This window comes from Schistocerca cancellata, chromosome 5, assembly GCF_023864275.1.
Source record: "Schistocerca cancellata isolate TAMUIC-IGC-003103 chromosome 5, iqSchCanc2.1, whole genome shotgun sequence".
Taxonomy (NCBI): Eukaryota; Metazoa; Arthropoda; class Insecta; order Orthoptera; family Acrididae; genus Schistocerca; species Schistocerca cancellata.
In genome coordinates this window covers 317,257,393-317,272,235 of record NC_064630.1, presented here as the reverse complement: position 1 = coordinate 317,272,235, position 14,843 = coordinate 317,257,393, and the positions used below count along the sequence as shown (strand labels likewise).

General features: G+C 41.8%; 1 protein-coding gene across 1 annotated transcript in view; it reads left to right on the top strand.

The window, feature by feature from the left end:
• LOC126188518 (potassium voltage-gated channel protein Shaker) overlaps positions 1–14,843 on the top strand; it is a 1,090,690-nt gene that overhangs the window by 936,399 nt on the left and 139,448 nt on the right. Inside the window, exon 11 of the mRNA XM_049930120.1 lies at positions 13,231–13,365. The gene's annotated coding sequence lies outside the window, so the exon portion shown is untranslated. The remainder of the gene's footprint in view (positions 1–13,230; positions 13,366–14,843) is intronic.

The following is a 14,843-nucleotide window of genomic DNA, read 5'->3' as shown; positions in this document are numbered from 1 at the left end:
CTATTCAGTGTCCCCTCGACGATCACCAGCGGTGTACGGCCAGTGTAGGAGATCGCTCCCCACACCATGATGCCGGGTGTTGGCCCTGTGTGCCTCGGTCGTATGCAGTCCTGATTGTGGCGCTCACCTGCACGGCGCCAAACACGCATACGACCATCATTGGCACCAAGGCAGAACCGACTCTCATCGCTGAAGACGACACGTCTCCATTCGTCCCTCCATTCACGCCTGTCGCGACACCACTGGAGGCGGGCTGCACGATGTTGGGGCGTGAGCGGAAGACGGCCTAACGGTGTGCGGGACCGTAGCCCAGCTCCATGGAGACGGTTGCGAATGGTCCTCGCCGATACCCCGGGAGCAACAGTGTCCCTAATTTGCTGGGAAGTGGCGGTGCGGTCCCCTACGGCACTGCGTAGGATCCTACGGTCTTGGCGTGCATCCGTGCGTCGCTGCGGTCCGGTCCCAGGTCGACGGGCACGTGCACCTTCCGCCGACCACTGGCGACAACATCGATGTACTGTGGAGACCTCACGCCCCACGTGTTGAGCAATTCGGCGGTACGTCCATCCGGCCTCCCGCATGCCCACTATACGCCCTCGCTCAAAGTCCGTCAACTGCACATACGGTTCACGTCCACGCTGTCGCGGCATGCTACCAGTGTTAAAGACTGCGATGGAGCTCCGTATGCCACGGCAAACTGGCTGACACTGACGGCGGCGGTGCACAAATGCTGCGCAGCTAGCGCCATTCGACGGCCAACACCGCGGTTCCTGGTGTGTCCGCTGTGCCGTGCGTGTGATCATTGCTTGTACAGCCCTCTCGCAGTGTCCGGAGCAAGTATGGTGGGTCTGACACACCGGTGTCAATGTGTTCTTTTTTCCATTTCCAGGAGTGTATATATAGCAGGTCATGACATCCAGTCTTACAAATTTCAAAACTCCGCCATTTTTCTCCCCACATCCACCACTGCTGGCGGCTCACCTCCAACTGCGCAACGCTACGCGCTGTTAACATCCAGCTGCCCAACACTACAATGGCAGACAACAATGCAAACTAGCCACAGACTGCACACAGCACAGCCAGTGATTTTCATACAGAGCGCTACGTGGCGTTACCAATATAAAAACCTAAACAGCCTACTTACATAGCCCCCTTGCTCCCCACAAAAAAATTTACAAATTGTTTTGGGCAGTGGCCAATACAGATTTGAAAAAATTTTTCATAATTTCAATAACAAAGAAATCAAATGCACACACTTATTGATACAATGTTGGTCAAAAGCTAAAATTTTCTCACAGTCCATAAAGACAGTCCTGATCATTCATCACAGTAACATTGCAGTGTTTTTTTTTTCTCAAAGTCTGAACAGTAAAAGAAAATGCACACGGAAGTAGTGGATTTCCATGCAGTCTTGAAGAAGTAGTGTTGTCCTTCCAACGGAAAGACAGTACTGACTCTTGACATGCAGACAAGTAATGGGCCACAACAGAGCAAACTCACAGCAGAGTCAGTGGAAGTTTTGAAGAATATAGGTCATCAAAGAGCAGACCCACTGTAGTCCTGATAGAGAGTATGGTATTGGTGAGTCATCAAAGATGCAGACCCACTGTATTCCTTGTAGAGACAGCCAGCTGCCAACTGTTGCGACTGTGCAGGTGCAGAATCACCATCGAAGAGTCTTGCGGAGAATATAGCAAGTCCAAAAACCACCACTTGTGTACTCACAAAGTTTTTGGAATTGTCCTTAGAACCAGCAGTGCTGTTAACCAGTCCCTTGCTGACTTATCAAGACACGTGGGAGCACTAAACAGTCATCTTTTTTTTTTTTTACATATTGTGCATGTACTATGACCAACAGAAATGTGTGCAGTGAAATGAATGCTTACAAGTTACTTAATTTGCTGAACTGGTGTCAATTACAATATTATAACATGAGAATACAATAACAAAGGTACAAAATACATCATTAAAGGACATAACAATACAGATAACATTTGCAGTAGTACAGGCTTTACAAAAGAATAGAAATAAACATATAAATCAGTGTTACAGGAATTATGACGTAAGTAAATAAATAAAATAATGAGAATAGTTTACGAAACATTAATTTCACACATGAGAATTGAAACAGAACAGAATTAATAATGTGTAAACATCTTTACAAAGAAAATGACATATTATAAATGCAAATTATATTTGAGGATAACAGTATTCCTTGCCATAGTGAATGTAGCTTAGTACTGGAAAAATTCTAGAACATAAATCTTATTAACTAAACGCATGAAGACAGGAAGAACACAAATACACAAGGGTACACAAACACATAGAGGGATAACACAAAAGGAAAGGACAGGATTTGTTTTACTGCAGTATTTTGCATGGAGATCTCCCTTCGTTCATCATTATTCCCAAAAAGTCCTATCTAAGTCTACTTTCTGTATTCTATTCATCCTCTTTCAAAATGCTTTTTTGGTTAAACCATTTTCTTATAGCTTCTCAATGCATTTCTTCCAATTCATCACAACTCATTATCTTGTATAGCCTACTCAATCTTAAGCTAACTTAAATCTACTGAATTCAGATGCATAAACTAAGGGACGAGGCAATGCAGCAGCACAAAACAATTAACACAAACAGCAATGACAAAATAGCAAATTGGCAAAGCAAGCAGCAGTAAATCTAAATTTGGAGAGCAAATGCAACATTATCACTAATATGAGCCAATGCGCAGCAAAAAGAAAAATAAATCAGTAGTAAAACTGGCTTCACAGAGTAATACAAAGTGAAATTTAGTAGCACTATGCCTGGCAAGCAGCAGCAGCAAATGCAATAACTTATACCTAAACATGACAAACCCACAAGCAGAAAAAATATTACAGTAAAAATGGCCATGTTTAATACCTATGTCACATCTTATTACTAGGGTGATGCATCACCTTAACTTACACTACTAAATAAGTTACCCAGTCATTGACAAAAATTATGTATGCAATTCCTGTGAAAGGATTGGTTCAAATGGTTCAAATGGCTCTGAGCACTATGGGACTTACAGCTGTGGTCCCCTAGAACTTAGAACTACTTAAACTTAACTAACCTAAGGACATCACACACATCCATGCCCAAGGCAGGATTCGAACCTGCGACTGTAGCAGTCGTGCGGTTCCGGACTGCGCGCCTAGAACCGCGAGACCACCACGGCCGGCCCTGTGAAGGGAAATGTCTTTTTTTGTGCTCGAAGTAGATTATTTACTGGATCTGTAGGCATAAAATATTTATATTAGTACATCTATAAAATTTTATTTTAATCAATGCTGCAGTGCAGCTAGAAACTAGATATTAAACAAAATGAGCAATCTCTCAACTGCAAAGACAATAGATGTAAAATGTTTCTCATCATTTCATTAGGCATTTTAGTAAATATCATAAATTAAGAGCTCCACAGTGTAATCATATGTTTTCAAGTTTGAGCGTGTCGTATTTGCCATGCTTTCGACAAAGAAATGTCAATAGCGAGGATAATGGCCTCTTTTTTTTTTCTCCACCTAATGGCTTTCTTTTGTCAGACGACTATCTTTCAGCTGGGCGCCCAAAACGCATTACGTCAAGGTCACTTAACTTTCTTACTGAAATATTTACGACAGCAGTTTCCAATACAGTGACAGTCTCATATAAAAATATTTTCACAGGTTGAGAATTTGCGTTACAAATGTGTAGAAAATAAAATCCTATAAATATAACAGTGTCCAAAAAATTTTCGACAGCATTGTAATACATTCACGCTTGTACACACATTTCATAATTCTTAAAGTACGATTCTTGGTTTCCAACATCCTTTTCCACAAATCAGAGTCCCTAACCACTACTCATTATTCCTTACCTTATTATACATACACATATTCGTCGACACTTCTTCAATATTTCATCATAAGAAATACGTAGCATAATCAAATTCCTCATATACGGTAGCATCATCTTATTGATCATAAACATATCTCAACAGCATAATACACATAGTCGTCGTATTAATATCATAACATCTCAGTCAATTCTCAAAATCGTCGTAGCTTCCTCAAATAATTTCAAAACCTAAAAAAAATTCTCTGCTCATTTCAGTAGTGTCATCTACCTCAAACGTACTTTAAAAATCATGGTCCCATACCAAATACATCATTGAAAGCTCTCATAGTATCACAATGGTTCCGAAAAATATGAAGGGTGCACACAGTACAGACAAATACAATTTCATAACTGTGAAATTATCCAGCTGTGTAATTGCGTAAACATCTGTCACTGACGTAGTAGAAAAAAATGTTTGTCTCTCTCAGTTAAATGATCAGATAGCTGTGTAATTTATGTGTTAGAGAAATATGGTACCGATGTGTAAAGTTGTATAAGCAAATACCATATTAGCTAGGGCTCCTTGTGTTTGCCAGACACATGGTACACAAAGTAAGCGTGTACCCCCCTGAGGATTAATGTAATTATACCCTCAGGTGTTACAGATTACAGCAATAGAATGAAGTGTATCACGGAAAACCTTTGTATCATTGTACTTCAAATAGCTTTAAAAATAAATGTTTTAAGTACAAAATTAATCAGTCAAATACATGTACTGTAGCGCTAAACTGTGCGTCTTGTTGTAAGATAATCTCTGTGGAAGTGTCGTAGTTATTGTCCTCCGAAAGCTAAGTTCTGCAGAAGTCAATGTACTTACCTCATGCTAAACAAAAGTGAAATGCTTTGTGTATAGATATCTTAGTTATTACGCTTATTGCCATGATGAAGAAAGTACTGTGCTGTACCTTATTGTTGTGCTACATAAAAGGCTGTCTCATTGTAGCTATACCACAAAAGTTACTACTAAAACATGTTTTACTTCCCAGAATAATTCAGAAAAACTGTGCAGATATAAAACAGAAACACCGCAAAAGCAACATTGTAAATTGTCACTCATTAGTAGCGTCGTGATAAAATCGTGTAGCTGTCACATAAACTAACCACTGTGTCATCTGGTATCTCACAGAAAGTACTTTAAATCCAGAATGTATTTTCAAGTAAACCAAAATTTTGCATTAAAATCTCATTAGCAGTACTGGTAAATGTTCTAAGTATGTGAGCCTTATAGTCGTTACGTAATCGTGCAACTAACAAGCAAGAATGTACACACACAATAACACTGTGTTGTCTGTTCACAATAACAATGCATTCGTAATTTCTGTTTAAATAAGTTCTCTTGGTTCTTGACTGGATATTTAACTTCAAACATTGTTGCATGTTAACAGATTCTAAGTCTGACAAAGCATACTAGTAATGTAAAGTGAAAAGTTATATGGCAAAGACAAAGTTAAAAAGCAGATTATCTCTCAATAAACGGTCTTACATGTGAAATGTGGTGTAAACCTTCACTCTTCCTAGTACGCAGTGTTTCAACTTCGACGCAATTATCATGTGGTATACGTCGGTAAAGAATACTGGAATTTTTCTCAAGGTTAGCGTCTATGTAATTTTTCCCTGAGCCAGCCGGCGCACGTGGCTGCCTGCGGTGCAAGTCATTGTCTGTCTCTTTGTTGGCGTGCATCGTTATTGGGATTAGGAGACCTAACTTCTACAAATTCATCTTGTCGAGAGTGCCCTGCTCTGTTTGAATCCCGCCAGTTCTGATGGAATTCAGGTCTGTCGTTTTGTCGGTAGTTTACATAGTATCTTGTTGGTCGGTCATGTGGTGGAGAATTTCTCCCGGAATCGTAACTGCGCGCTGAACTGTTGCATCTGAAGTTATTCTGTCCCCCTTGATAATAATTGTTTTGGTTTCCATATTGTCTGTTTCTATGGTTATCTCTGCCATATTCATAATTACGGAAGTGCAATCTTTCTCTGTAACTATTACTCTGCCAGTGGTTGTCATATGGATGGTGTCTGTTTTGTTCGCGATTTGCGTTGTAAGAATAGCCTTGTCGTGTCCAATTATTATTTCTTTCATGGCGGAATTGTGACGGATGTGATCTGTAATTGTTGTGTTCCTGTTTTTGCGTTCCGCGATTGTCAGTGTCAATTTCTAATTCTTGTAAGAGTCCCTGAAAAGCTTCAATGTCGTCTTTGCAACGTCCTGCCAAAACAGTGTGTCGTAAATGTTCAGGTAATTTGATTAAGCAAATGCAGATGAGTTCTGAGGGGCTGTATGGGTTTGACAGGTACTGGTTCTTGTGCAACATGTCTTCAAAATATTTCACAAGACTGGAAAATTCAGATTTTTCGAAATGTTTCATCATTATGATGCTATGTTTTACTCGGTCTTGTGTAGCTTGAGACCAATATGCTGAGAGGAACGCATGGTAAAATTCTCCTACACTGTGACAATCGTGAATGACCGATCACATTCTTTCAGCTGGTAAATTCTCTAAGTAGACACACATAAATTCTAATCTGTGCTCTAATGACCAGTTGGGAGGAAAACAATGAGAGAATTGATGGAGCCATGCTTGTGGATAAATGTCGTTGCCAGAATTCTTAAATGTTTGAATTTACTTGTAGTAATGAACAGCTTAAAGTCAAATCATCGTATCGGCGAGTAGCATATCGGTCATTGTTACGTCGTGTCGGCGGTTCCATCTCAAAATTCGGTGTACCTTGCCAATTTCTTTCGTAATTTCCGAAGCGCCTCGTGTTATTATTTTGTGGCTGTTCCGTATTTCTATGTCCCTCTTCCCGTATTGGGGCGCGAGTGTCCTCTGAAATACACTCCTGGAAATGGAAAAAAGAACACATTGACACTGGTGTGTCAGACCCACCATACTTGCTCCGGACACTGCGAGAGGGCTGTACAAGCAATGATCACACGCACGGCACAACGGACACACCAGGAACCGCGGTGTTGGCCGTCGAATGGCGCTAGCTGCGCAGCATTTGTGCACCGCCGCCGTCAGTGTCAGCCAGTTTGCCGTGGCATACGGAGCTCCATCGCAGTCTTTAACACTGGTAGCATGCCGCGACAGCGTGGACGTGAACCGTATGTGCAGTTGACGGACTTTGAGCGAGGGCGTATAGTGGGCATGCGGGAGGCCGGGTGGACGTACCGCCGAATTGCTCAACACGTGGGGCGTGAGGTCTCCACAGTACATCGATGTTGTCGCCAGTGGTCGGCGGAAGGTGCACGTGCCCGTCGACCTGGGACCGGACCGCAGCGACGCACGGATGCACGCCAAGACCGTAGGATCCTACGCAGTGCCGTAGGGGACCGCACCGCCACTTCCCAGCAAAGTAGGGACACTGTTGCTCCTGGGGTATCGGCGAGGACCATTCGCAACCGTCTCCATGAAGCTGGGATACGGTCCCGCACACCGTTAGGCCGTCTTCCGCTCACGCCCCAACATCGTGCAGCCCGCCTCCAGTGGTGTCGCGACAGGCGTGAATGGAGGGACGAATGGAGACGTGTCGTCTTCAGCGATGAGAGTCGCTTCTGCCTTGGTGCCAATGATGGTTGTATGCGTGTTTGGCGCCGTGCAGGTGAGCGCCACAATCAGGACTGCATACGACCGAGGCACACAGGGCCAACACCCGGCATCATGGTGAGGGGAGCCATCTCCTACACTGGCCGTACACCACTGGTGATCGTCGAGGGGACACTGAATAGTGCACGGTACATCCAAACCGTCATCGAACCCATCGTTCTACCATTCCTAGACCGGCAGGGGAACTTGCTGTTCCAACAGGACAATGCACGTCCGCATGTATCCCGTGCCACCCAACGTGCTCTAGAAGGTGTAAGTCAACTACCCTGGCCAGCAAGATCTCCGGATCTGTCCCCCATTGAGCATGTTTGGGACTGGATGAAGCGTCATCTCACGCGGTCTGCACGTCCAGCACGAACGCTGGTCCAACTGAGGCGCCAGGTGGAAATGGCATGGCAAGCCGTTCCACAGGACTACATCCAGCATCTCTACGATCGTCTCCATGGGAGAATAGCAGCCTGCATTGCTGCGAAAGGTGGATATACACTGTACTAGTGCCGACATTGTGCATGCTCTGTTGCCTGTGTCTATGTGCCTGTGGTTCTGTCAGTGTGATCATGTGCTGCATCTGACCCCAGGAATGTGTCAATAAAGTTTCCCCTTCCTGGGACAATGAATTCACGGTGTTCTTATTTCAATTTCCAGGAGTGTATGTAATTCTTGTATTACCTGCGTCAACTGATCTTGTACTTCCCGGATTTCTCTTTTGTACTGTGTATTGATTTGATTTTTATTTTGTTTGAATTTTCTAATTTGTTCATACTCTTCTGTGTCAGTGAAGGCTATGGGTCTTGTGTCATTCAGATCATCGTCTACCTTTGTAAATAAGTTAGTGAACTGATCCGAAAGTTCGGCTACTTTCTCCGATAGTGAACACATTTCCTCAGTGTGGTTTTCTGCACTAAGTTTCAGAGTGTCCATTTGTGTTGAAATCGAATCTACTGTGTCCTTTAAGTTTTCCTGAGTTTTTGGAAGTTGCGTAACCGAATCGGTAGATGCAACTGAGTCAATCTTAGCTTGCAAGGTGTCGTGATTTTCATGAACAATAGTTTGCAGTTCTTTTATGGCTGCTTCGTGATTCTGTAATGCATTTTCATGCCGCGAAAAATTAGGTTGAAAATGCTCACAAATTTGTGTTTTTACGTCATTACAGACTTATTGACGTTTCGATTCAGTGTTATGTAACTCAATAGTTAAATCTTCACGTGTTTGTTCAAGTGTGGTGTCTAACTTCCGAAGATTTTGTTCCATTGTGTCTAACTTTTGATGCTTTTGTCCCATTTGTTGCATTAATTGTAACAACAATGCACTGGTGTCTGAAACATGTTCCTCAGTGCTATTCGGCAATGCATTTGAACCGGCAATATTCGCATTTTGAAAAACAGAAAATGTGTCTTGACTTATTTGAGAAAACGGCGAGGACGCAAAACCTGAATCTACAGTATTTGCAAGATTGTGTCCTGTCATTTCAGATTCCTGAGGCAAGCTGTTGCCGACCGATCGATCGATAATGCTTCCCTGTTCACTAATTGTTTCACTGCCTACACCATTATTTGCAGCCCGCTCCATTTCCCTATGCACAATTACCAAATTACTACTTTGGACATTAGTTAATTCATTACTCGGCGACGCTAACACACTGCTTTCGTCTTCACTGTCATTTCTCAGTTTACTTTGGAGCCTAGTATTACGTTTTTCACACGCCATTATTGTCACAATATTTCACACGACAACACAGAAAACCACAATCTGAAGAGCAAAATAAGAAAACACATTAACATAACATTGAAAATAATATCTCGTTAATTGCAAGCGCAGCTGCGAAATACTTGGTGCAAATCTACATGCATGCCCGAACTGTTTTACTGTACAAGAATGAAAAACTACAACTACAAAGGAAATTCTCTACAATTACGCACTAGCAATAAACAAAGGCTGCACTAATTACACAAACTACAAGAAAAAATCAGAAGATTCCAGTGAGGTATCCTCGGCTAAGGGTCGACATATGAAACGTCCCCTTATAAAAATTATACATACAGCCAGTGATTTTCATACAGAGCGCTACGTGGCGTTACCAATATAAAAACCTGAACAGCCTAATTACATTCTTTGGTAGAATGGTCGCCTGCCACGAAGGTGTCCTGGGTTCGATTCCACTTTGGGATAAAATCTGAACTTCACTTATCATAAATATAAAAAACTACATAAATCCGATTGCCGTGGGATCTCCTTGTCAGCTGAAAATACTCTGTCACATATATGCCATTCTGATTACCTTTATACTTATCCATAGAATGATGCGATGTAACTGTAATAACGTGGAGTTCTACAGGAGTACAGATTTTCCACTTTTGGCGGTATACGAAAGATATCAAGACTATGAAAAACCCATCCCGATGAAAGATGCTCCGTTCTTTAATATGTAAAAAAATTAAAAGATTTGTACTGAGAGCAATCCTTTGAGGAACAATGATATGTGGCAAGTAAACACCACATCAATGATGGCTCTATTCTTAATCGATTGTTTAATCCAGTTAATATGAATAGAAAAAACTGTGCCGGTCGCTGTGGCGGAGCAGTTCTAGGCGCTTCAGTCCGGAACCGCGCGGCTGCTACAGTCGCAGGTTCGAATCCTGCCTCGTGCATTGATGTGTGTGACGTCCTTAGGTTAGTTAAGTTTAAGTAGTTCTAAGTCTAGGGGAGTGATGACCTCAGATGTTAAATCCCATAGTGCTTAGAGCCACTTGAACTATTTTGAGAAAACTGTAACTGAGTACGTCAATGCAACTCCAGTTTCGAAACCGAGACAATGTGGTACACAGTGTTAGAGTATAATAGGAGTGACAGCGACCTCTTGTCAACAGTTGCTGCTCCAAAAGCCGAACGTTTAGAAATTCTTGTGTATGCGGAATCGTGTGTCAGCACACGCAATGAAACTGGAGAAGAAGTTCACATGAGTAACGAGCCCGAGATGCAGACAGAACTCCAAAATTCTCATAAATGAGAACATGAACGTGTGTATCGTAACTCTTCTTTTGAAAGCTACCTATTGACTGTGCTTCGTTTAGGTAATTGTCGTGCTAATACTGATTCTCGTCCTTTCACAACACCGTTGATCCCCCTCGGTTTTCGCAGATATGCATATAAATATAATGAAATACTACAATCAGAGACTCCACTTACCTTCTGCCTCCATATCGTCCTGTCTCGAAAGTTCGTATGAGAACTCCACTGTAAAAAATACTGCCTTCTAGTCGAACAAGCGGTGAATCCGTGACAAGTACCTATTGAAAAGTGAAAAATTGACTCCCTGAAGTAATGGTCTCACATAACACATACCATACAGTTAGAACAGTGCCATGACTGCAATAGATGTCCACTCACTTGTCTACAGACTGAATTTTTTCCCATAGCTTCGCTCACAGAGGAAAATGTCACGCATATTTCACACATGTACAGGGTTATTCGTAAGTGCCTCCGAGGTTTCAGAAGACGTGAAAACTGCAAGAGAAACGCAAAAATCACATATAACTACGGATAGAGCATCTCTTCAAGTTTCGATTCGTAATATGTGCCTCGGTGTAGCTACATTAGCATACAGATTTTCCATAACATGTAGAAAAATCGTTCGTTTCGTGTTCTCTCATAGAATTAGTTCGCCGGTGTAGGTAGGCAAGTCAGTGAACAGACCTCCAAAGCGAACTGCTGTAGCATCTTCGCCTAAGCGATCTGATTGAATTGCACGCACTTATAACGTCGGTCTCGTCACATACTGTGTCCATACTGAGTATATTTAATGTCAGTTACAAATTTGGAGATGTGCTCTGTCCATTGACATGTGTCTTTTTTTCTGTATGTCTTGTAGTTTTCGTCTTCTGAAACCCTGAAGGTACTTATGAGTAACCCTGTATGTATATATATATATATATATATATATATATATATATATATATATATATATATTTCATATAGTTCACACTTTTTTCCTTTGCATTAAATCTTACCGATAGACATCCGTTTCGTTTGAAGCATATTGGTAGCAGTAACTGATTGTCAGTTGAAGAAAAAGAGCTGTTGCTGGCACCTATCCGCTTCTCCACTGTTTTACACCATGATACTCCAGAGAGTTAGTTAAATGTATCTGTGGTATTCGGCATGTGGTGTGATCTTTGGCCCTGAAACACGTTAACAAAATTATTGGCTCACTGCAGCACTGATTCCCGTGACTTGGGTGACGCACAGAACTACATAAGAGACAGGTTGCGTATCATACATTGGCGAGTACTTCGAGACAATTAAATACAGGCTAGAAATTCTAACAGGTCATTTTTTCATGTCGACCAGTCTTATCCCAACTCCGACCCTAGGGGTAGCAGGAGTATCTTATTCCTACGGTATGTTCATACAAATAATTAGTTATGTATAAACCAAACTTGGCTGAAATTCTTCCAGATGTTCCTGAGTTATGTGTCAGACAGAGATGTAAGTACCAAATTTGGTTGAAATTAGTCCATTGTTTTAGGACGACATATGGGAAGCACACACATACATGATTTATGCAAGTTTATAGACTGTCTTGGACAACAATCTCACTATCTTGTATTTGCTTCTCCAACAACAAAACAGTCCTGTAATCGTGCTCAAAGGCGGTTGTAGAGATGCTGGCTGTCTCATGGGAACTATTATTCCGCTCTTTCGCCTCTCGACGAAATTGATGCAGTTCAGGGCAGAATTTGCTTAGTCATGCTTCATAGCTAGCAAGTGGTCAGAGGTCAGCTAGTAGTAAATGACCAGAGAAGTTCACTCGCATCTTGGAAAGCCGAAGAACATATTTCTAAGGGCGAACCGAGCGTGAGACAGTGGAAGTTAGCTGTCCCTCGCCCCCCCCCCCCCTCTCCCTGTAGAAAGTTATCTTCACAACCAAATGCACTTACTGCCCCGCGAAACGTATGTAATGGATACTGATTACTAGCACATGTAACCAGGGCTATTTCTCATTCACAGCGAAACTAACACGAGCTGCCTGCCTCCCCCCTCCCTCCCTGCGATAATCCCCGCAGTAGCTGGTGTTGCGCAATGGTAATTGCCAGTTGTCAGATCGACTTAGCAATCACAAAAGACCTTTACTGGCGCCAAGACAGAATTTGCTCTCATCATAACTTAGTGCCACTAAACCATGAGATATTCGGTAATTCAGAATAATTTTCTGGTCATTTCGTAAAGGTTTTTTATGCAACAGCCCGTATTTTAAGTTTGCAAGCGCATAATCTTCCCAACACTTTACAGCTCCTTTAATTGCATTTGCGGATGGCTGTTCTTGTAAACAAAAAAGACTTACGATTTGAAGATTCTTATTTCAGAAGGACATACAAAACAAAAAAATAATACACGATTCATCGACTACAAAAAACGTTATCAGGCATTTCATGGCTCTATAGTAGATTTGCTACACTGTGTTTCCCAACAATGAGTTTGTTATGCAACGATCCCGAACAGCTCTCTGCGGGCATTTTTGGGGAAACAAGGATTACCTCCGCCAGTACGATTAGAAAACATGTTTGACGAAACAATGTTAACAAAACAATCAATGGTGGCTTGTTAAGCATTACATATTATTAATGAATTACTTGTGGTGATTTACGGTTCTCCGAACAATTTTTGTAACGAAAATGCCTGGAGTTAACAGTCGGCTGAAACGTTCTATTGGTCTCTTTTTCAGGATCACAGTTCTTCCTCCTTACTGCGTATATATGAGAAAGAAGAAGCGAAGAGATCGTTAATTTGCAACGAGCCAAATCTTTTGAAAGGATCCGGGCAGCGACAGGCGGAGTGAGGTCTATCCGGACAGCCTAAGGTACACAACGCTCACTTTATCCATACTATACATAGGGCGCATTCGCTGAACGGTGACGTACTACTTCACTCACAAATTCATTAGCACCTAAGGCTGTCAAAAATCTGAAAACTATCAACCAGAAAAGTACTCATACAAAGCGGTAACCTACATCTTATACCAGAATTTCAGTAGGCAGTGCTCTTCGAGAACGAAACTAAAAATAATATTCGCATACATTGATGTGCGAAAGCTGCAACTTAGAACGATTGAAGGACACTATAAAATATTTGAGCTGCTAGTAGTGGAAAAGCAGTGAAGAATAAAACACTCGGAAAGAGAGGTTTAATATTGTAAATAAAATGAATAATTCTGTAAGCAATTCATATAATTATATGATTGCAAGAGTACTCTACTCATCATCTTAAATAGAAAACTTACGACTCTGTATTATCACTCGTGATCGATCTTCTCTTAGATATTTATTTTAACAACTTAGTTTTCTGAGCAGCTGGATTACCGCATTCTTGGAATTACAGCAGCTCACATATAATGAACAATTAGTGTTGTTCTGAAACGAAGAGAGTAAAGTCAGATTAAATTCCTACGTGCTACAAGAAGTAAGAACTGCCAAGAACGGATCCGTAACGACATCTAATAAACGAATAAAATTGTAAAACACGTCCAAGCTTTAGTATTGGCTGTTTCATTCTCTTACATGTCTAAGTTAGTTTAATTTTGAAGATGATGTGAAGTTAAATACGAAATAGTCTGGTTCAGCTCACTGAGGAGGACGAAACTACAGTTGTCAAATTTTACTGGTTGGGAAGTGTTAATCTCCAAGATTGAATGCCTAACTGCCCCCCAATACCCACCAGAGAAACGTATATTACATCGTATATCTTGATCTATTCATCAACCACAAGACCTTTTGGGATCTTTTAGAAAAGTGGAGAAGTAGACTTCAGTAAGAAGGAGTTTCTCTGGGTCAGAGTAATTGACTCCGTGCTCGTCTGCAACAATAAAAACTGATGACACATTTTCTTATATTCCCACCAGCCCCCAGTATGGACTTAAAGTTTGATTCACATCATGTGTGAATGTGGTCTATACCATTGATCAAAAGGTCTCTGGTTTCCAGTCGGTTGCCAGTTTGAAAACACTGTATCATGCCGAAGGGTGTCCTACGCATCATCTTCAGGCGAAGTGTCGAGATACTTTTCTTTTTAAAAAAGAGGTGGAGCCCATCCACACCCACACCGGCATGATGGCCAACACAAAAAGTCTGCTGCCATCTCTGCATAAGAGTTAGTATTCACTAAAGTGAGGTCTCGCAGGACGTGGGTACTGCGATGTTTGTGTACGTCTGGTTAAGGTTCACCATTAATACGCGCCCATCTGGTGACAGATTGGGCCGAAAGTTGAACGAAGGGTAGCGATTTGAAGGGCAGAGGGGAAATAAGTGCCAAGGGAAAGAAAAACCTGCCTGCGACACGTCA